This window comes from Carcharodon carcharias, chromosome 5 (assembly GCF_017639515.1).
Source record: "Carcharodon carcharias isolate sCarCar2 chromosome 5, sCarCar2.pri, whole genome shotgun sequence".
In the NCBI taxonomy this organism is placed as follows: Eukaryota; Metazoa; Chordata; class Chondrichthyes; order Lamniformes; family Lamnidae; genus Carcharodon; species Carcharodon carcharias.
Window position 1 is genome coordinate 163,103,037 of NC_054471.1, and position 20,789 is coordinate 163,123,825.

At 42.9% G+C, this 20,789-nt stretch overlaps 1 protein-coding gene across 9 annotated transcripts in view; it reads left to right on the forward strand.

The window, feature by feature from the left end:
- Positions 1-20,789, forward strand: part of ggps1 (geranylgeranyl diphosphate synthase 1) — a 68,792-nt gene that overhangs the window by 15,515 nt on the left and 32,488 nt on the right. For 3 of the 9 annotated variants that reach the window (XM_041187458.1, XM_041187453.1, XM_041187460.1), the window contains exon 2: positions 1,287-1,413. The exons of 3 other annotated variants lie outside the window; for them this stretch is intronic. The gene's annotated coding sequence lies outside the window, so the exon portion shown is untranslated. Of the gene's footprint in view, positions 1-1,286; positions 1,414-9,176; positions 9,361-20,789 lie in introns of all 9 variants that reach the window. 3 more of the 9 variants (XM_041187457.1, XM_041187461.1, XM_041187459.1) reach the window with 2 other exon arrangements.

Genomic DNA, 20,789 nt, shown 5'->3' on the forward strand with positions numbered 1-20,789 from the left:
AAAAACTCAGCCGGTCTAGCAGCATCTATGGAGAGAGAAACAGAGTTAATGTTTCGAGCCCATATGACCCTTCTTCAGAGCTAAAAAGTAGAAATGTGATGAAGTTATATTTTCTAAGGGGGGTGGAGCAAGTGAAGCTGCTTAGAAGGTCAGTGATAGGTGGGGGCTAAGGAGTGATTGACAAAGATGCCATGGATACAAGACAAAGGGAATGTTAATGGTAGTGGTAAGGGCTAAAGAAGGTACTGGTCATTGGTAAAAGATAATGCAGAATGTGTGAATAGAAGAACAAGGATCAGCACTCTGAAATTACAACTTGGAACAAGCAAAGATGACCCTTGTAGGGGTGTGGTTGGGGAAAAAGGATAGAAAAGGAGATTAGTGGTTTAAAAGAAGGAAAAAACAATGAATAAATGAAAAAAATAACTAAATAAAAATAAATTTTAGAGAAGGTGAAGGTAGAGGAGAGTGTTCATGGTCTGAAGTTGTTGAATTCAATGTTAAGCCCGGTCGTCTGTAAGGTGCCTAATTGGAAGATGAGGTGCTGTTCCTCCAGTTCCTCCAGTGCTGGGCTTCACTGGCACATTGCAGGTCAAGGACAGACATGTGGGTAAGAAAGGATGGTGTGTTGAAATGGCAAGCGACAGGCAGGTCTGAGTCATGCTTTCAGACAGACTGAAGGTGTTCTGGTCTCTACGTTGGGGAGACCAAATGCAGACTGGGGGACTGCTTTGCAGAACACCTTTGGATCATATGATTTTCAGCAGTCTGTTTGGGATTTCTGTTCTTAAAAAGAAAATCCGGGACATCGAACAGGTGGAGTCGTGCCCTCCTGTTGCCTCCCACATTGACTGCTATTCACTAGACTATTGGAGGTGTCAAAAAAAAAATCAGGCCTCAACAGGTTAGAATGACAGGAGCACCACAGGTTGGCCTGGTTCAGGTTGTGATCATGAAGCCTGTTGCTTGGTTCAGAGCTTTCATTACCAGTCATGCCTTTTTGGAGATAACTTGACTGCAAGTAAGCACTGCTTAATTCTTGAATCGAAGAAGGATAAAGTCTGCAATTACTTCCACTAGTTTTTCTTGTTGGTACTTGATGTATGGTGGCAAATTAAATTTTTTGTGGAGGGATAACTGATACTGTTAAATGTGACGAGTCTTAAGAATCAGCTAGTGCTAAATAATTTAGGGCGATCTATGACTAAAATTAACTTTTATTTAGAATTGTATAATTGTTTAAAACTTCTCGCAAAGCCTAATTATGTCGCTTTGCTGTTTTTTAGTATTGACGGTACTTCCTGAGGCAGGAAGGCAGCACATCATCAAAATTCCCATACCAGAGCGCTAAGCAAGCTTGAATTCAGTGACAATCCTTGGCAATCTAATACTTTACTATCTGTCTTCAAGAAGGTAAACTTCGCCCAGTGTGCTGTATGTGAATACAAGCTCAAACATTTGATTTGTGCACAAGTATGCTTGGCTAAATACATTTCCTTATGAAAAGCTGTGTTGCTATGTATCTGTGCAAGAATTCTGTATGTATTCTGAGGTGGACTTGTTTACAAAGTACCAGTTCTTTTAACTGAGTTGGCAAACTGTATAATATTGCATTTAGCATAGGCAATATCACCTTCTTTGGAGTTTACTTTCTTTTCCTGCTGATCTTGGATTTAATTTGAAGATCCAAATTAAGTGTTAAATTTGAGTTGTTTGTAATGTGAAGCATTTGTTTAATGGTCGATTTCTTGATTTAAATCAAAAGGTCATGGGTTCCAGCCCCACTCCAGGAGTTGACCAGACTTGTGTGCTGTAATCATTGTGATTCTATGAAGGTTCAAAGCCATAAGGAGGGAGTGCTTTTTTTTGATGAGATGTTAAACTGAAGCGATGCCTAGTTTGTTTTCAAGGCAAACAATCAGTGTTTTGTATGAGTATGTAAAAAGTTCTATGGCACAATTGGCAGAAGAGCAGGGGGATCCTTCATGTTTCCTGGTCAACAGCTGGTCCTATACCAATACCATTAAAATCAAATCACCACAGTGCTGTTTGAGAGGCTTTGCTGTGCACAAATTGGCTGCTGGATTTGCCAAAAAAGAGTGACGACATTTCAAAAGTATTTCATTAATTGGAAATCACTTTTGGACATACTGTATAAATGCATGTTGTTTCTCTCCTCTCTTGGTTTCACTCTCCTTGGTTGTCATTTTATATCACTTTGGTTTGAATAGTGATTGTAATACCCAGTAACAATTTCCAACCAAGAAAATCTAGACCATAGTTAAAAGATATCTTGACACCCATCTCTCTATCCTTACCCCCCAACAAGTTCAAGGAGCTCATATACTTGGTGGTCACGTAAGATTGAGATCATCTGCTTCCTGTCCCTACCTCTTTCCCCATGCTCCAACTGTGAACCTGTATCTGTTTTTCTCGTCTCTGTCCCATCTTCCCTTATGACTTTACCTTGTCCAAGTGACCTGTCTCCCACTTCATTGAATTCATTTCCTAGTAAAGAGATGCCCGCTAGCTTCCCTTCATGGGCCTCTGAGAGTTGCCATTCAAAATGATTCCCTCTTTGGACAGTGACCATTCCCTTTCAAAGCCACAATTGGCATCCCCTCCTCAGGAAAAAGTTGGCTTCTTTCCAAGCAAACTCTTTCCGCACCCCTCCCCCACTTTTTTCCCTCTTTATACTTGAATTTGCTGTTGCCTCCAAGCTCATATCCATCTTTTCCCACAGTTTTATTTGAGTATCTTCAGGCAAGCAATGTCCTGTCATAGCACCAAAGTCAAAACTAACATTTTTTAAACTGACCCTGATGTCCTTGTTATCCTTGAACTCCCCACATCCTTTGACATGGTCAAACACATCACATCACCCTCCTCCACCATCTCTCCTCTTTTATCCAATCCATGGGACTTGCCCTATTTGGTTCTGCTCCTTACTCTGTATTTCCAGCAATGGCTTCTCTTTCTGCTCTCACACCATTTATCACCACAATCCCCAAAGGATCTATCCTTGACTTCCCTCCACTTCCTCGTCTATATGCTGTTTCTTCACTTGGTTTCTTCACTTTCTCTAATGTATCTTCTGCCACATCTAATCTTGGATGAGCCGCAGTTTCCACTACCTAAACATTGATAAGACTGAAGCTGTCATCTTCAGACCGCACTTCAAACCATTCCCTCATCCCATATTTTGCCCCTTCTGTTCACAATTTCAGAATCCTAGTTGACCACAGGCCAAGTTTCCAACCCCAGTGCCTATTGCTGTAACACTATGCCTGCACCCCTCTGCTGAAACCCAAACACAGGCCTGTCATGTCCAGATTCAGTTAGTTCAAGTTTATATTGTGAACTTCAACCCATCCAAAACTCTGCCTGCATTCAATCCTGTACCAAGTCCTACTCTTCATTGCCTGCCCTCACCTTTGACTGCCTCAAATTTAAAAACTCTCATCTCTTGTGTTAAATCTTTGGCTTTAGTACTTTTGACTCTTACTCCTTCAGTCCTTATATGCCCACTTGTGGACTCTGACTCGGCCCTCTTGTGCATCGTTGACCTGTTTGTGCCACCACTGAAAATAATGCCTTCAGCCAAATAAGCCCCAAGCTCAGGAATTTCCTTCCTAAACTCCACTACATCTCTGTTTGTCTCCTTTTTAAGATGATCATTTAAAACCCACTTGATGTTTCTGGGGATATCTTTCCTCTATTCAAGGTGCCAATTGAATGCAGTATTATGCAGGTGGAAAGTTATTTCATTTTTGACACAGTGCAGAAATTGTCAGGAATTTCCACCAAAGCTTGCATTGCCATTCAATATCCTGCATCAGCAGAAATTGAGGGTGTGTCAGGGAGGGTGAGGAGTGCCAGTGTGGGCTGGGGGAGAGGGAGAAGTGTGCCAACATGAAATGAGAAGGGGTTTGATGGGAAAAGTACCAGAATGAGGCAGGGCAAGAGCACCAGCATGATTTGAGCAGAGAAGAAAAATTTTTGGGGTGGGGGTTAGATTTGTAGTAGCAGCATCCATTGAAATTGTTCGAGCGCCTCTGATTATTGCTGAAAAAAAAGGTGCTGCTGAAGCCTTTTGTCTTGCAAACCTGTCCTGATGTGTGCAAGAATACCAGAGGGAACAACAATTTGTACTGTATAAGAGGGTGCTGACTGGTTGGTAGGTGGACTCTGATTGGTAGAAGCATTGCCATGGAGATGCCTCTTCTGACCAGTCAGCACCCTCTTCTCATACAGTGCAAATTGTTGTTCCCTTTGGTATTCTTGCACACATTAGGACAGATTTGCAAGATGAAAGACATCGATAGTGTCTCTTTTTCAGCAATACTCAAGTTCTGTGCTACCAAATGACTAGCTCTGATTATTGTCAAGTTAACAATATAATTGAGTGCTGTGGAAAGGGAGAGAATCATTTTAAGGACCATCTATATACTGGAGAGTGCTAGGAAGATGTAGTAAATTGGTCATTATCTGGAGAGAGGATTGGTGTTTTGGATACAGACTCTGCCAGAACTGAAGAAGGAAGACTGCAAACCAAAATATAATGTAAAAAGCATTAGGAGAGAATTGTGGGTCACAATTGTGTATCTGATATGCCAAGCACTGTTGCATGCAGGTAGATCACAGTTTAGTGACCTCAGCAGTTATTTTGCAGTAAAGGAAGGAAAGACACTAAAGTGCTGAACAAAATATAACAACAGTCTCCTTCTGACAAGTCAGAGCATTTCTTTTAAAAAGTGAGCAAAATACCTTCTGGGTGCAGGTGAGTAAACTTGAATGTGAATGGGAGGAAATGGCTGCCATTACATAAGTGTAGGATATTCAGGACAAATGGGTTGCAATGTGTTCCAGGGGAATATGGAATACTGTTGCTGAAATTTGCATTATATTTGGTTAGAGTAGTCGAAGAAGCCAAACACTGACGGGTCAGAGGGTGCGATGGAATGGTAAATCTAATCCTTGGGCTCGCTATTTATCCTTCACACCTTCCCCCATTTTGCATTCCCACTTTAATGTCTTCAACCATCTGCACTTAACCAACCAAGCTTAGCTGATGGGACAGTATCTCTCCTGAGCACTCTGTAGCCTGTTGGGCATGCACATTGCCTTTTTTTTTTCATTCAAGGGATGTGGGCTTTGCTGGCAAGATCAGCATTTATTGTCCATCCCTACTTACCTGTGAGAAGGGCTGCCTTGAACTGCTGCAGTCCGTGATGTAGGTTCACCCATAGTACTGTTAGGAAGGGAGTTCCAGGATTTTGACCCAATGACAGTGAAGGGACCGTGATACATTTCCAAGTTAGAATGATGAGTGGTTTGGAGGGGAACTTCCAGGTGGTGGTATTCCCATCTATCTGCTGCCCTTGTTCTTCTAGATGGTAGTCGTCATGGGTTTGGAAGGTGCTGCTAAAGGAGCCTTGGTGAGTTTCTCAGTGCATCTTATAGATGGTACACACTGCTACTACTGTGTGTTGGTGGTGGAGGGAGTGAATGTTTGGGTGCGGTGCTGATCAAGCGGATTGCAATTTCCTGGATGGTGTTGAGCTTGTGTGTTGTGGGAGCTGCACTCATCAGGCAACTGAGGAGTATTCCATCACACTCCTGACTTGTGCCTTGTAGGTTGTGGACAGTCTTTGGGGAGTCAGGAGGTGAGTTACTCAGTACAGGATTCCAAGCCTCTAACCTGTTCACGTAGCCACAGTATTTATATGGCTAGCCCAGTTCAGTTTCTGGTCAGTGGTAAGCCTCGATGTTGAAAGTGGTGATTCAGTGATGGTAATGCCATTGAATATCAAGGGGTGATGAATAGATTCTCTGGTTGGAGATGATCATTGCCAGGCACTTGTGTAGCACGAATGTTACTTGCATTATCAGCCCAAGCCTGGATGTTGTGCAGGTCTTGCTGCATTTGGACATGGGTTACTTCAGTATTTGAGCATATTCCTCCTGTGCTAGGCAACTTCAGACCTTTGTGTTCTCCTCCATTATCCACCAGCCTCTTGTAGTTGCTTTGCTTCTTCCTTTTGTAGCTGCTCTATTCACTTCAAGCTGTGGAAAGACATTAAGAAGATTAAGTAAACTTTGGTTTTTATGTTCATGTTTCTTGAGCTTTGGGATCATGGCAATATCGTAATGAGAAGATAAATGGCAAAGCTGTAGAGTGGAGTTGCATTGTGGTAATGGAGTCCTCTGACACTGCATCATATCTGGGTCATCATTTTGCGTTGAATATATATTGAGGGAGGGAGGAGAAACAGTGATCAAGTCTGTATTTTGGTTTATGTCTTGATTATCAATTAACAAGTCATCTTGACTAAGGTCTGGAAGCAAATTCTTTATTTGTGATTGCTAGCAGAGTTAAAAGCTCTTACTTTGTCCAAAGCTACTCATTGTGCTTCGATACTAGTCTCCGGGAAATGCTCAAGAGCAGTCATGGGAGGAGCGCTCTTACTTCCTCAAAATAGGGACCAAAATGGATGAGTTTGTTCTCAGAAACATCTCAGTAAATTAGATCAGAAATTGAAAATTTATTGTGCAAAGTCATCTTGTACCTGTCTCAGCTGTATGGAGACTGTTGATGTTCTGCTTGAGAAATCTTCTTTATCAATGCATGATGGATGAGCTGGATGCAAAGCTGCAGGTTAATGTTACCATTTCAGTATTTGTGTATACTGTTTTTTTATTGCTGGTGTTATGGACTGAACACAGGGTTGTTAAAGGGTGACCTGATCACCTTTTGTGCACACTGCTCAGCTTGTCCTTGCTTATGGCAACACATGCAATTGCAACCTACACAAAGGATGCTCGTCTTTGCAGTACTAATTTGACTTTGTGGAATATATGCAGTAGTATAGTGTCAACTTGAGTCATTAGGAAAAATAGAATCTATCATTGAATCTGCTTCAGTATTTTAATATTGTTACCATAGGTTCAGCTGGGAGTTAGAGCACCAAAAAGACCTGCTGAGTTTTTCCAGGTAATTCTGTTTTTGTTTTGGATTTCTAGCATCGGCAGTTTTTTTGTTTTTATCACCAAAAAGGGGTTGAGCTCGTAAGTGATTTAAGAGTAGTTTATTAAGAAGCAGCAATTTAAGTATGATTCATAAGCTATATAGACAGAAGACGTTTAAGACCTGTGATGGGTGAGCACAGTTTACCATTCTGGGAGGGCAAATGGATGGATGAAGCTGATTTTTTTTTTTTGCAACTGGGGGTGGCAATTTCTTGTCTGTTTTGTTTGTAGCCACCTTCCCCTTTGTTCACTTTCTTCTCAAGCTAGCCAAGTTGCTAGGATGCTCTCTCTCCCTCTGCAGAAGACCGGCCAGCATGGATGACTCCTTCCTGTCCAAAGTGATTTTCTTTTCCTGTCTTGAGAGTCTATTTTGACCTTTTTTTTTCTCTCTTTTGCTTCACTTGTGGGCCATGAGATCCAACCTTGTCCATATTGTGCTGAAGACATGCCCTTGGCAGATATGACAGCCCTGTTTTGTGTTTTTCAACTAACAAGCTGCTATGGAAGCTTTTAAGATTTCTGTAGCATCCAGTAAATTTCTTCAGGTTATTATACTATTTCTTTCTTTGAAGGAAGTATCCTTAGTGACTCCTTATCATTGGCTGACCTAGCTTGTTTCCCTAATTTTTTGATTATGTGCAGTAGATGACATACTAAAGCTACTAGAATAATCAGATCGCTATCAACTTGGATTGGCACTCCCTGTCTGCTGTTCACCTCATTCAATTGTAGTCCTTATCCTTTGCAGGAGTGTTGCGAACATTGAATTGTTAGTTTATAAATACATACAATGAGAGCAACAACTTATGCATGGACTTGATTCTCCAGCTTTCCCTGTATCTATTTTGTGGATAGTTCTTAGGTATTATTTCCCCATTGCCTTCAATTGTCCCAAACCAAATCCCTTTTGCGTTAACCCCTTTGACTATTACCATCTTGATTGTCTTAGTCAATTTCTCTCGCATATGTGTCAGTGCCTTGATGATTTAAAAATGTTTTCTTACTCTACGTTAGCTGTTTATTGGGTAACTGAGTGGGTCTGGGACCTGTTCTTTGAAAATTCACCATGCACTTTTACATGTTAGTTCTTCCATTTGTAACAAATCACATCTGCACATTCACACCAGTATCCCAATATCATGCCATGCATGCTCCATCTGGTACAAGCTATTCTTGACTTTCAGGTAATCGTCTCAAAAAATCATGGTGTGGTAGAGAAGCTTCATAATCCTTTGACACCTTGCCTAACAAATTGTCTCAAGATCCACAGACTGTTTTGGAAGAGTGTTTCTAGAATCCGCTATCCTTATTGGAAAATGTGCTTTCTGATTTTCCTTGTGAATAGTCCAGTTGCAACTTTGAGATGATGCTTGTTCAAATTCATAACATCAGACGCTCCTTAATCCTCTATACACAGGGAGTTAGCCTTTTTGGCTCTCGTGTCATTTTAGTGAATTGCACTGCACATATCCTTCCTCTGGTGCAGTGCCCACAACTGATTTCAGTACTTCAGATAGAGACTGACCAAGGCTCTGCAGTGGGATCCTACAGATCTATACACCAGTGCAAGTCAGTACCTTTGGCAAATTAGAGGGGCTGGATCCTGTGGGTTTATGCCTCAGTGGAATTGGCCCCTTTGGATATTTAAAGGGGGCTGGAACCTGTAAAGGTCAGCCACCTTTTGGTGTGTGATTTTTCTTCTTCTTGAGCTGTCTCGTTAGGGTCTCTGTAAGATGCTCCCTTACTGTCAGATAGCTAATTAAATCTGGCTGATTTACTCATTACTAAATCTTGTAGGACCTGTTTGCTTGTCAGTCCTAAAATAGTGTTTCAGGAAACACTTGGATATGTTCTAGCAATTCACTGCCTTTACACCTTTATTTTCAGATTGAAAAGTATAAAATTTCTCATCGTAACTGCTCTGCCTTTGCCACTTGCTTCGCTGATCTCCATATTTTTGCATTTCGTGACAGCATCCCTGCTGTCAGAAGTTCTGTAGTCAACTGCCACTGGAGTCTTGAATCCTTTTGCTGTCTCTTAATCCTCCACTATTTCCTCTGCCTGCTCACCCTTATTGATATCCTCTTTCAACTGCTGTAATATTGTCTGATCAGTATTGCTACTTCCCCTTCCCTATTTTCCTAAAGCGGGTGAAAAGAGGACCCCGAAGTAGTAACCACCTCCTAGAAGAGCAGGCGAAAAGAGGACCTACAGGCAGTCAGCACCACATAGAAGAGTTATCTAATCCAGTCCAGTCTGTGGCTCCAGAATGATGAGGCCATCTTGAGAGAAATCAAAGCATGACACCACAGGAAAACAGCTAAGTAGTTGGTGAATATTTTGCCACTTTATCTTCAAAACCTGTGTAACTTATTAGTAGTGGTATGGTTTTATTAGTTGTGGTAAAGTTTACTAGCAGCAGTAAAGGTTATTTGAAGTGGCAGTGTTTATTAATTATAAATTAGAATAAATTAATTAGCGCATAAAACCTGCCCTACCAACTTTATTGTTGTGTCTGCAGAATGTAGGAGTTTCTGGACACCGGGGTGTTCCAGGCCAAACACGGCTTAAGGAGCTTTGGCTCAGCCATTGAGCTGAAGGCTGGACTGCAGACACTGCATTGCATGAGGAGGGGGAAAGTTATCTGGACACTTTGTACCAGGAGGCAGTCACCCCCTTAGGATAGGGCCTCCTGTCCCTGACCAAATCAGGAGGGTGTTACTGCGACTGAGGCAGCTCTGGGGACCAAAAGGTAAAGTGAAGGAGCCTCAGCCTTCGCAATGTAAATGAAAGTGGTGGTTGCAGCGTGAAGGAACAAATTGACCACGGTATAGGAAACCATCCAAGCGGGGTGCAGTTAATAGGAATATAGTGGTATTTGGGAACAGCATAATCAGGGGGATAGACACAGCTCCCTGTAGCTGAGAGCATGAGTCCAGATGGCTGTGTTGCCTGCCTGGTGCCAGGGTTCAGGACACCTGCTCTGAGCTGGAGAGAGACTTGCAGTGGGAAGGGGAGGATCTACTGATCATGGTCCATGCAGATACCAATGATATAGGTTGTGAGCTGGGGATAAATTAAAAAGCAGAACCACAAAGTTAATATTCTTTGGATTGCTACCTGAGTCATGAAGACATTGGCATAGGGTAAATAGATTAGAATTAAATGCGTGGCTCAAAGATTGAGATAAGAGTTTCAGTCCATGGGGCACTGGCACCAGTACTGGGCAAAGTGGGAGCTGTACCTTTGGGATGGTCTTCACCTGAACTGTGATGGGTTGTGTGTTCTGGGGAGTTGTATAACTAGGGCAGGAGAGAGGGCTTTAAACTAAATAGTGGGGGCAAGGAATCTCATTTAGGAAGATGTGATAAATAGAGACGACAAGGCAAAAGAGCAAGGTAGGAATAAGGGAAATTATATTCAGAGTATGGCAGGAAGGGGCAGGGTGTGTAAACCTAAGGGTGCACTAGCAGATAAGGTTAGAGGCTATCGGCAAAGAAAAAAAAACAGAACTAAAGGCCCTGCATCTGAATGCTTGCAGCATTTTAACAAAACAAATGAATTGACAGCACAAATAGAAATAAATATCTATGATCTGATTAGCTGTAATAGAGACATGGCTGCAGGATGACAAAGACTGGAACCTGAATATTCAAACGTACATGACATTTGGGAAGGACAAAAAGTTAGGCAAAGGTGCAGGGGTAGCTTTGTTAAGGATGACGTTGGTACAACAGATAGAGATGACCTTAGTTCTGAAAATCAAGATGTAGGATCAGTTGGGTAGAGGTGAGAAATAGTAAAACTAAGGAGTCACTTGTGGGAATGTTTTATAGGCCCCCTAACTGTAACTGTAGGACGGCATACAGGAAGAAATAATGGGGGCTTGAGAAAGGTATGGCAATAATCATGAGTGATTTTAATTTACATTTACATTGGATGAATCAGATTGGTGAAGATAGCCTGGATAATGAGTTTGAGTGTTTTTGGGACAGTTTTTTAGCACCAACTAGAGAGCAAGCTACACTAGATAGGGTAATATGCAATGAGACAGGATTGATTAATGATCTCATTGTTATGATTCCAGCTGATACTACTGGACAAGCCAAATCCCAGGGTGGAAAACAGCTTGATAGATCTTGACTTTTATTTTTTGTTTTTGTTTCGAGAGTGGTTACTGAACAGCTGCAGCAGTCAGCTGATGAACTTGTAACAAAAGAAAGCATTTATTGTTAAACAAGAAAAAATGAACTATATTCCCTCACCCACAACTATACCTTCACAAATACATACAGATTTGCAAGGATAACACAAATTACAAAAGCTATCTTATACTCTAATGTTCAGAGCAAGTACGGTCCATGTAAAGTAATTGGCAACTTATGATCAGAAACCACACTCTGAAACCAAGTGACAGATGCCACCCCAAACAGATGCTATGAATTTCTGATCAACGACACACCATGAGCCAACTGGTCTTACTGAACTCTATCACATGAGGGTTTCAAATCTCCCACCTCTATGAACTCACTCTGGAATCTTCTCCTAAAAAGTGCTTTCTCTCAGATGCCTTCCACAAGGGTCCACCTCCAGGGTTTTGAACGCTCCTTCTGATGTCCCTCTGCCCTGGATCGCCATGTGCATTCAAGTTTTCTTCCACGCACTCTGACTCAGCAATGCCAGCAGAATGCCACTGCTTCACCCACCCACTGTAAAGAATTACAGACCTTCAGCTGTCTCCTTGGACGTTCTGGCTTCTCGCATGCCTTTATCGCTTTTAATCTCTGTCCTGTAGCTTTCTCCCTTTAAACTTGATTTTGGCTGCCTTCCTATCTGCTCCTTACTTTCACTTGAACAGGACCTTTTTCCAAATTCCTGCCCTTGTCCTTTGACTAAACTGACCTCTTGATCTTTCATGTTCCACTGCCCTGAATTTGAGGGCTTTCTTCTTTAGTTTCTGGAACCTGTTTCTGCAGTTTCCTCCCCTGTTCAGCCTTTGTTGGCAGCTGGCTTTAACTTTTTAGTTTGTGACTTGCTATCTGTCTCTCTGCTGTCCAGCCTCTATGGAATTCTGGCTTCAACTGAACTTTGGTTTGGGACTGGCTATCTGTACCTTCTAGGCTGCTTCTGCTTTCAATGGAACTGGAAACTGCTTTTCTTTAGTTTTCTGTCTGGTATTGTGTGTGGGTGGGGTCTCCCTCTTTGGACCCCTGTTGCTAGGCAACAGCACAGTTCTTTTTAACTTTGTTTGTTTCACTCCCTTCAAAAGTCATAAAATCTTCATTAAAAATGCAGGCACCTTTTAAAGTGAAACTGAAACTCAACTTCCCTTTCTCTTTAACAGAAATACAAATCAAACTTAAACATTAAGGATAGACCTAAATACATATATAACTTAAACTATCTCTATTTCCTAACACTCATAGTGAAGGCAGTAATAGGTAGGTAGCAGTGGTCATAATGAGATTCCATTTCATATTTGGTTGAGGGAGAGAGTAGTGAATCTAAGACCAGTGTTTTAAACTTAAATTATGGCAATTATGAGGGCATGAAGACTGAGTTGGCTAAAGTGAATTGTGAAATTAGATTAAGGGATAGGTCAGTAGAGGTGCAATGGTAGACATTTAAGAAGATATTTCAGAATACTTGAGATGCATTCTCACTGGACTATAATAGGGAAGTACACACCATCAGTGGCTTACTAAAGAGGTTAAAGATAGTAACAAATTGAAAGAAAAAGTTTTTAACCTGCAAACACTAGTGGTAGGTCAGATTGGACAGAATATAAAGAAGAGCTGAGAATGACTAAAAGATTAATTAAGGGGGCAGAAATTAGAGTATGAGAGAGAAAGCTAGCTAAGAATGTTAAAAATAGATGGTAAGAGTTTCTACAGGTATTTAAAAAGGACAAGAGTAAGTAAAGTGAACGTTGGTCCTCTAGAGTTAGAACGGGGAATTAATAATGGAAAATAAGGAAATGGCGTATGAATTGAACTGATATTTTGCACCTGTCTTCACTGTAGAGGATTTAAAATACATCCCAGAAGTAATTGTGAATCAGGAGGTGAAAGAGGGAGGAAGTTAAAACAATAATAATCTCCAGGGAAAGGGTACTGAGAAAATTATTAGAACTAAAAGCTGCCAAGTCCCCAGGTACTGATGGACTTCATCCTCGGTTCTTAAGAAGTGGCTGCTAAGAGAGTAGATGCATTGGTTTTAATTTTCCAAAATTCCATTCATTCTGGAAAGGTCCCATCAGATTGAAAAATAGAAAATGTGACTCCTTTATTCAAGAAAGGAAGGAGAAAAAGCAGGAAACTACTGGCTAGTTGACTTGACATCTGTTGTAGTGAAATTGCTGGAATCTATTACAGAGGTTATAGCAGAACACTTGCCAAATTTTAATGCAATCAGGCAGAGTCACCATGGTTTTGTGAAAGGGAAATCATGCTTGATTAATTTATTGGAGTTCTTTGAGGAACTAACAAGTAGCATGGATAATAGGGAGCCTGTGGACGTGCTGCACTGACAAAGTATGGTTGCTAAATTTGCTGATGACACAAAGATAGTTGTGAAGAGGGCATAAGTCTTCAGAAGGACATGGGTAGGTTACGTGAGTGGGCAAAAATGTGGCAGATGGATAATAACGTGGGAAAACGTTAGCTTGTCCACTTGGGCAGGAAGAAGAGAAAGGACATTTAAATGGAGCAGGATGGCAGAACTGAGGCACAGAAGGACCTGAGTGTCCTGGTGCATAATCAGGAGAAGTTGGTATGTAAGTATAGCAAGTGATTGAGAAGACAAATGGCATGTTGTTTTGTAAGGGGAATGGAATGTAAAAGTAGGGATATTTTGTTACAATTGTACAGGGCATGATTGCGACCATATCTGGAGTACTATGTACAGTTTTGGTCTCCTTATTTGAAAAATGATATAAATGCATTAGCAGTTCAGAGAAGGTTCACTCGACTGACACCTGGGTTGGTGTTATATTAAGAGGAAAGGTTGGGCCCGCATCCATTGATGTTTAGAAGAAACATATAAGATCTTGACGGGATGCTGAAATGATGTTTCCCCTTGTGGGAGAGACTGGAACTAGGGGACACAGTTTGAGGTCTCCCATTTAAGACAAGATGGAAGAAGTTTTTTCTGAGTCTTTGGAACCCCTCTCTTTTCTGGCGATTGGTAGAGGTAGGGTCATTGAATATTTTTAAAGCAGAGGTAGATAGATTCTTGACTAACAAGAGAGCCAAAGGTTATTGGGGGTAGGTGGAATGGGGGGGTTGAGGCCAGTCAGATCAGCCATTTTCTTATGATTTGGTGGAGCAAGCCCAAGGGACCAAATGACCTACTCCTAATTTGTGTGCATATGTATGTTTGTATTTTCATTCGGTCATGGGATGTGGGTGTTGCTGGCTAGGCCAGCATGTATTGCCCATTCCTAAATGCCCTTGAGAAGGCGGTGGTGAGCCACCCTCGAACTGTTGCTGTCCACGTGGTGTAGATACACCCACAGTGCTGTGAGGGAGGGAGCTCCAGGATTTTTACCCAGCAACAGTGAAGGAACAGCAATATTTTTCCAAGTCAGGATGGTGAGTGGCTTGGAGGGGAACTTGGGTGATGTTACCATGTACCTGCTGCCCTTGTTCTTTGAGGTGGTAGAGATTTTGAAGGTGCTGTCTAAGGAGCCTTGGTAAGTCGCTGCAGTGCATCTTGTAGATGGTCCACAATTCTGCTACTGCGCACTGTTGGTGATGGAGGGAATTAATGTTGAAGGTGGTGGATGGGATGCCAATCAAGCATGTTGCTTGGTCTTGGATGGTGTCAAGCTTCTTGAGTGTTGTTCCAGGCAAGTGGAGAGTATTCCATCACACTCCTCACTTCTACCTTGTAGATGGTGGACAGGCTTTGTGGAGTCAGGAGGCTGGTTTCTTGCTGCAGAATTCCCAGCCTCTGTCCTCCTGTGGCACAGTATTTATATAGATGGCTCAGTTTCTGGTCAATGGTAACCTCCCAGGATACATAAGAACTAGGAGCAGGAGTAGGCAGTTCAACCCCTCGAACCTGCCCTGCCGTTCATGACTATCATGGCTGATCCCATTTCGGCCTCCACTCCAATTTCCTGCCCTCTCCCCATAACCTTTCAACCCATTACTAATTAAAAATCTGTGTCTCTCCTCAGATTTATTCAACGTCCTGTCATCCACTGCACTCTGAGGTTGTGAATTCCACAGACTCACGACCCTTTGAGAAAAGTAATTCCTCCTCATCTCTAATTTAAATCTACCACCCCTTAACCTAAAACTATGGCCTCTCATTCTAGAATGCACCAGAAGGGGAAACATCCGCTCCACGTCTATTTTGTCTATCCCCTTTTGCATCTTATATACCTCAATTAGATCTCCTCTCATCCTTCTAAACTCTAGTGAGTATAGGCCTAAACTGCTCAATCTCTCCTCATAAGACAAGCCTGCAGCTCTGGAATCAATCTAGTGAACCTCCTCTGAACCGTTTCCAGTACAACTACATCCTTCCTCAAGTGAGGGGACCAAAACTGAGCATAGTACTCCAGAGGTAGTCTCACCAATGCCTTGTACAGTTGCAGCAGCACTTCCCTGTTTTTATACTCTTCCTTTAGCAATAAATGTCAAAATTCCATTTGCCTTCCTTTAATATCCGTTGTACCTGCATACTGGCTTTCAGCGATTCATGCACGAGGACACCCAGATCCCTCTGCACTGAAGCATCCTGAAGTTTCTCTCCATTTCAGTAATAAGTCGCCTTTTTATTCTTCTGACCAAAATGGATAACCTCACACTTATCCACGTTAAACTCCATCTGCCAAATTTTGGCCCATTCACCTAACCTGTCCATATCCATTTGTAAATTTCTTTTTTTTTCATTGCAACTTACTTTCCCACCTACTTTGGTGTCATCTGTAAATTTAGCCATAGTACCTTCTATCCCTGAATCCAAGTCATAATGTAGATTGTAAATAGTTGGGGCCCAAGGACTGAACCCTGTGGCACCCCACTAGTTACAGCTTGCCATCCAGAAAAAGACCCATTTATCCCAACTCTCTGCTTTCTGTTGGTTAGCCAATCCTTAATCCAAGCTAATATATTATCCCTAACTCCGTGTGATCTTATCTTGCATATTAATCTTTTGTGTGGCACCTTATCAAAAGCCTTCTGGAAGTCCAGATATACTACATCCATTATCCACTTTGCTTGTCACATCTTCAAAGAACTCTAGCAAATTAGTCAAACAAGATTTACTCTTCATAAAACCATGTTGACTCTGATGGATTGCATTTTGACTTTTCAAATGCCCCATTACTACTTCCTTAATGGATTCCAACAATTTCCCAATGACAGACGTTAAACTAACACGCCTATAGTTTCCTACTTTTCTTTTGAATAAGGGTGTTATATTAGGATTTTTCCAATCCACTGGAACCTTTCCAGAATCCAGGGAATTTTGGAATATTATAGCCAATGCATCCACTATCTCCGCTGCCACTTCCTTTAAGACCCTGGGATGTAGGCCATCAGGTCCTGGGGATTTGTCACCCTTTAATCCCAATAGTTTGCTCAGTACTTTTTCTCAAGTGATGGTGATTGTGCTAAGTTCCTCCTCTATATCCTCTGCACTACCTGTTACTGTTGAGGTGGTACTAATGTCCTCCACTGTGAAAACTGAGGCAAAATATTGATTAAGCGTCTCTGCGATTTCTGCATTCCCTACTATAACTTCCCAGTCTCGTCCTCCAAGGGACTAACATTCACTTTAGCTACTCTTTCCTTTTATATACTTGTAGAAGCTTTTACTATCAGTTTTTACATTTTGCACTAGTTTTCTTTCATCATTTACCTTTGCTCTTTTTATTATTTTTTTTAGTAACCCCTTGTTGATCATTAAAAGTTTCCCAATCTTCCAGCCTACCACTGACCTTTCTAATTTGGTATGCCTTAGTTTTTGCCTTTAAGTTGTCTTTAACTTCTTTGCTTAGCCATGGGTGCTTTTTCCCCCTCTTACCATCTTTCTTCCTCATTGGTATATATTTTACTTGGGAGGAATTGAATATCTCCTTAAATATCTGCCACTGTTCATCAACTGTCCCACCTTGCAGTCTTCCTGCCAAGTCCACTAGGGCCAAACCTGCCCTCATACCTATGTAGTTACCTTTTGATAATGATGATTGGGTATTTAGTGATTTATAAGGCCATTGAATGCTGCTTTCAGATGGTTAGATTCTTTCTTTTTGGAGATGGTCTTTGCCTGGCACTTGTGTGCAGACACAAATGTTACTTGCCACTTTCCAGCCCAAGCCTGAATGTTGTCCAGGTCTTGCTGCATACGGGCATGAATGTTTTAGCATTTGACGAGTTGAGATTGGAACTGAACATTGTACAATCATCAGCAAACATCTCCATTTCTGACCTTATGATAGAGGGACATTCATTGATGAAGCAGCTGAAGGTTCTTGGGCCTAGGACATTGCCCTGAGGAATGCCTGCAGCAATGTCCTAGGACTGAAATGATTAATCACCTTTGTGCTATGACCTTTAGGGCTCAGCCACTTCAGTTACTAGTGGTTCTACTGAGCCTTTGAAATCTCCCACCCAGAGTACATTCTGTGCCCTAGCCGCCATGCTGCTTCTGTTTAGTGTTCAATGTGGAATACTGATTCATCAGCCAGTGGGTGGAAGTGACAACCTGGGGTTATCAGAAGATTTCTTCACCCATGTAGGGAAAATGTGAACTTACCCGTTTTAGCGGAAAGCCTGTAAAAGCAGCATATTATTTAAATGGGGAGATTGCAGAACTTGAGGTACAGAGGGATCTGGTGGTCCTGGTATGTGAATCAGGGAAAGTTAGTGTGCAGGTGCAGCAAGTGATTAGGAAGGCAAATGGAATGTTGTCTTTTATAACAAAGGGAATGGAATATAAAAGTTGGGATGTTTTCCTTTGTTACGTTGTACAGAGTATGGACGCGACCACATCTGGAATAATATGTACTGTTTTGGTCTCCTTATTTAAGGAAGGATATAAATGTTGGAAGCAGTTCAGAGAAAGATCGTTCGACTGATACCTGGGATGGGAGGGGTATCTTGTGGGGAAAGGTTGGACAGGCTGGGCCTGTATCCATTGGAGTTTAGAAGAATGAGAGATGACCTTATTGAAACATATATGATCCTGAGGGGGCTAGATAGGGTGGATGCTGACGGGATGTTGTGGGAGAGACGACACCTAGGGGACAGAGTTTTAAAAAAGGGGTCTCCCATTTAAGATGGAGATGAGAAATTTTTTGAGTGTCGTGAATCTTTGGAATTCTCTTTCCTGGAGAGTGGTGGATGCAGTGTCATTGAATATGTTTAAGGCAGAGGTAAGAGATTCTTGACGAACAAGAGAGTGGGGTAAGCAGAATGTGGAGTTGAGGCCAGCATCTGATCAGCTGTGACCTTATGAAATGGCGGAGCAGGCTCGAGGGGTTGTATGGCCTACTCTTAATATGTTCATATGTATGTAGATCCTAACCACTCGCTGCGTGAAGATGTTTTCCCTTATGTTGTCATTGCTTCTTTTGCCAGTTGGTTTAAATCTGTGCCCTTTGGTTATCGATCCTTTTGCCAATGGGAACAGTTTCTCTATCTACTGTGTGGACCCATCATGATTTTGAGTATTTCTATCAAATCTCCTCTCAAACTTCTCCTGGAGAGCAGTTTCAACTTCTCCAATATTTCTACATAACTGATGCTCCATATCCCTTTATTCTCATGATTCATATGGCGCCATGAACACACTCGACCTCTCCCTCCAGCAGCACCGCCGTACCCTTTTTCAAAGCTGCGCGTGCCCCCAGTTTCATTTTATCCTTCGGCTCATCCGACGCCTCAACAAGAAACTTTTTCCCTTTCTCTCAAGTGCTAAGGAACGCAAGCTACAACAACTCATCGACACCAACACCCATCTAGGACCCCCCCACCCCTGCCTGTTTCTCCGTCCCCACCCTTTCTTCCAATCCCAACCCCAGCCGTGTATTCACTATACCCCCTGACCTTCCCCTCTCCGATGCTGAACGTTCAGTGCTCAGCAAAGGACTTAGTTTCATACCCTTACGCCCTCACCTCAATGAATTTCGGGCTCGGCATGATACTGAACTCTTCTTCCGCCGTCTTCGTCTCCGGGCTCACTTCTTTGGGCAGGAGTCCTCTCCCAGTTCAACGGATCCTTTTACCCATCTCCAATATTCTCCCTCCACCTGGACCCCTCCCTCTGGATTCTTACCTTCTCTCGATCTTTTCATTGAGAACTGTCGGCGCGACATTAGTCGTCTCAATTTCTCTGCTCCTCTCACCCATTCTAACCTGTCTCTCTCTGAACTTACTGCACTCCATTCTCTCAGGTCCAACCCTGACATTGTCATCAAACCCGCTGACAAGGGTGGTGCTGTTGTTGTCTGGCGCACTGACCTCTACCTCGCGGAGGCTGAGCGTCAACTCGCAGACACTTCCTCCTACCTCTCCCTGGACCATGACCCCACCACTGAACATCAAGCCATTGTTTCCAGGACTGTCACTGACCTCATCTCCTCTGGGGATCTCCCTCCCACAGCTTCCAACCTGATAGTCGCCCAACCTCGGACGGCCCGCTTCTATCTCCTACCCAAAATCCACAAACAGAACTGCCCCGGTAGACCAATCGTCTCAGCTTGCTCCTGCCCCACAGAACTCATTTCTCGTTATCTTGACTCCCTTCTCTCTCCCCTTGTCCAGTCCCTTCCCACCTACATCCGTGATTCCTCTGACACCTTACGTCACATCAACAATTTCCAGTTCCCTGGCCCCAACCGCTTACTCTTCACCATGGACGTCCAATCCCTCTACACCTCCATCCCCCACCAGGATGGTCTGAGGGCCCTTAGCTTCTTCCTCGAACAGAGGCCCGAACAATCCCCATCCACCACTACTCTCCTCCGTCTGGCTGAACTTGTTCTCACACTGAACAATTTCTCCTTCAACTCCTCTCACTTCCTCCAAATAAAAGGTGTGGCTATGGGTACCCGCATGGGCCCCAGCTATGCCTGTCTCTTTATGGGGTATGTGGAACATTCCTTGTTGCAGTCCTACTCCGGCCCCCTTCCACAACTCTTTCTCCGGTACATCGATGATTACTTCGGTGCCGCTTCATGCTCTCGTCAGGACTTGGAAAAATTTATTAATTTTGCTTCCAATCTCCACCCCTCCATCATTTTCACGTGGTCCATCTCTGACACTTCCCTTCCCTTCCTTGACCTCTCTGTCTCAATCTCTGGTGATAGACTGTCCACCAATATCCATTACAAACCCACCGACTCCCACAGCTATCTCGACTACAGCTCCTCACACCCTGCTTCCTGTAAGGACTCCATCCCATTCTCTCAATTCCTTCGCCTCCGTCGCATCTGTTCCGATGATGCTACATTCAAAAACAGTTCCTCTGACATGTCCTCCTTCTTCCTTAACCGAGGTTTTCCACCCACGGTCGTTGACAGGGCCCTCAACCGTGTCCGGCCCATCTCCCGCGCATCCGCCCTCACGCCTTCTCCTCCCTCCCAGAAACATGATAGGGTCCCCCTTGTCCTCACTTATCACCCCACCAGCCTCCGCATTCAAAGGATCATCCTCCGCCATTTCCGCCAACTCCAGCATGATGCCACCACCAAACACATCTTCCCTTCACCCCCCTTATCGGCATTCCGTAGGGATCGCTCCCTC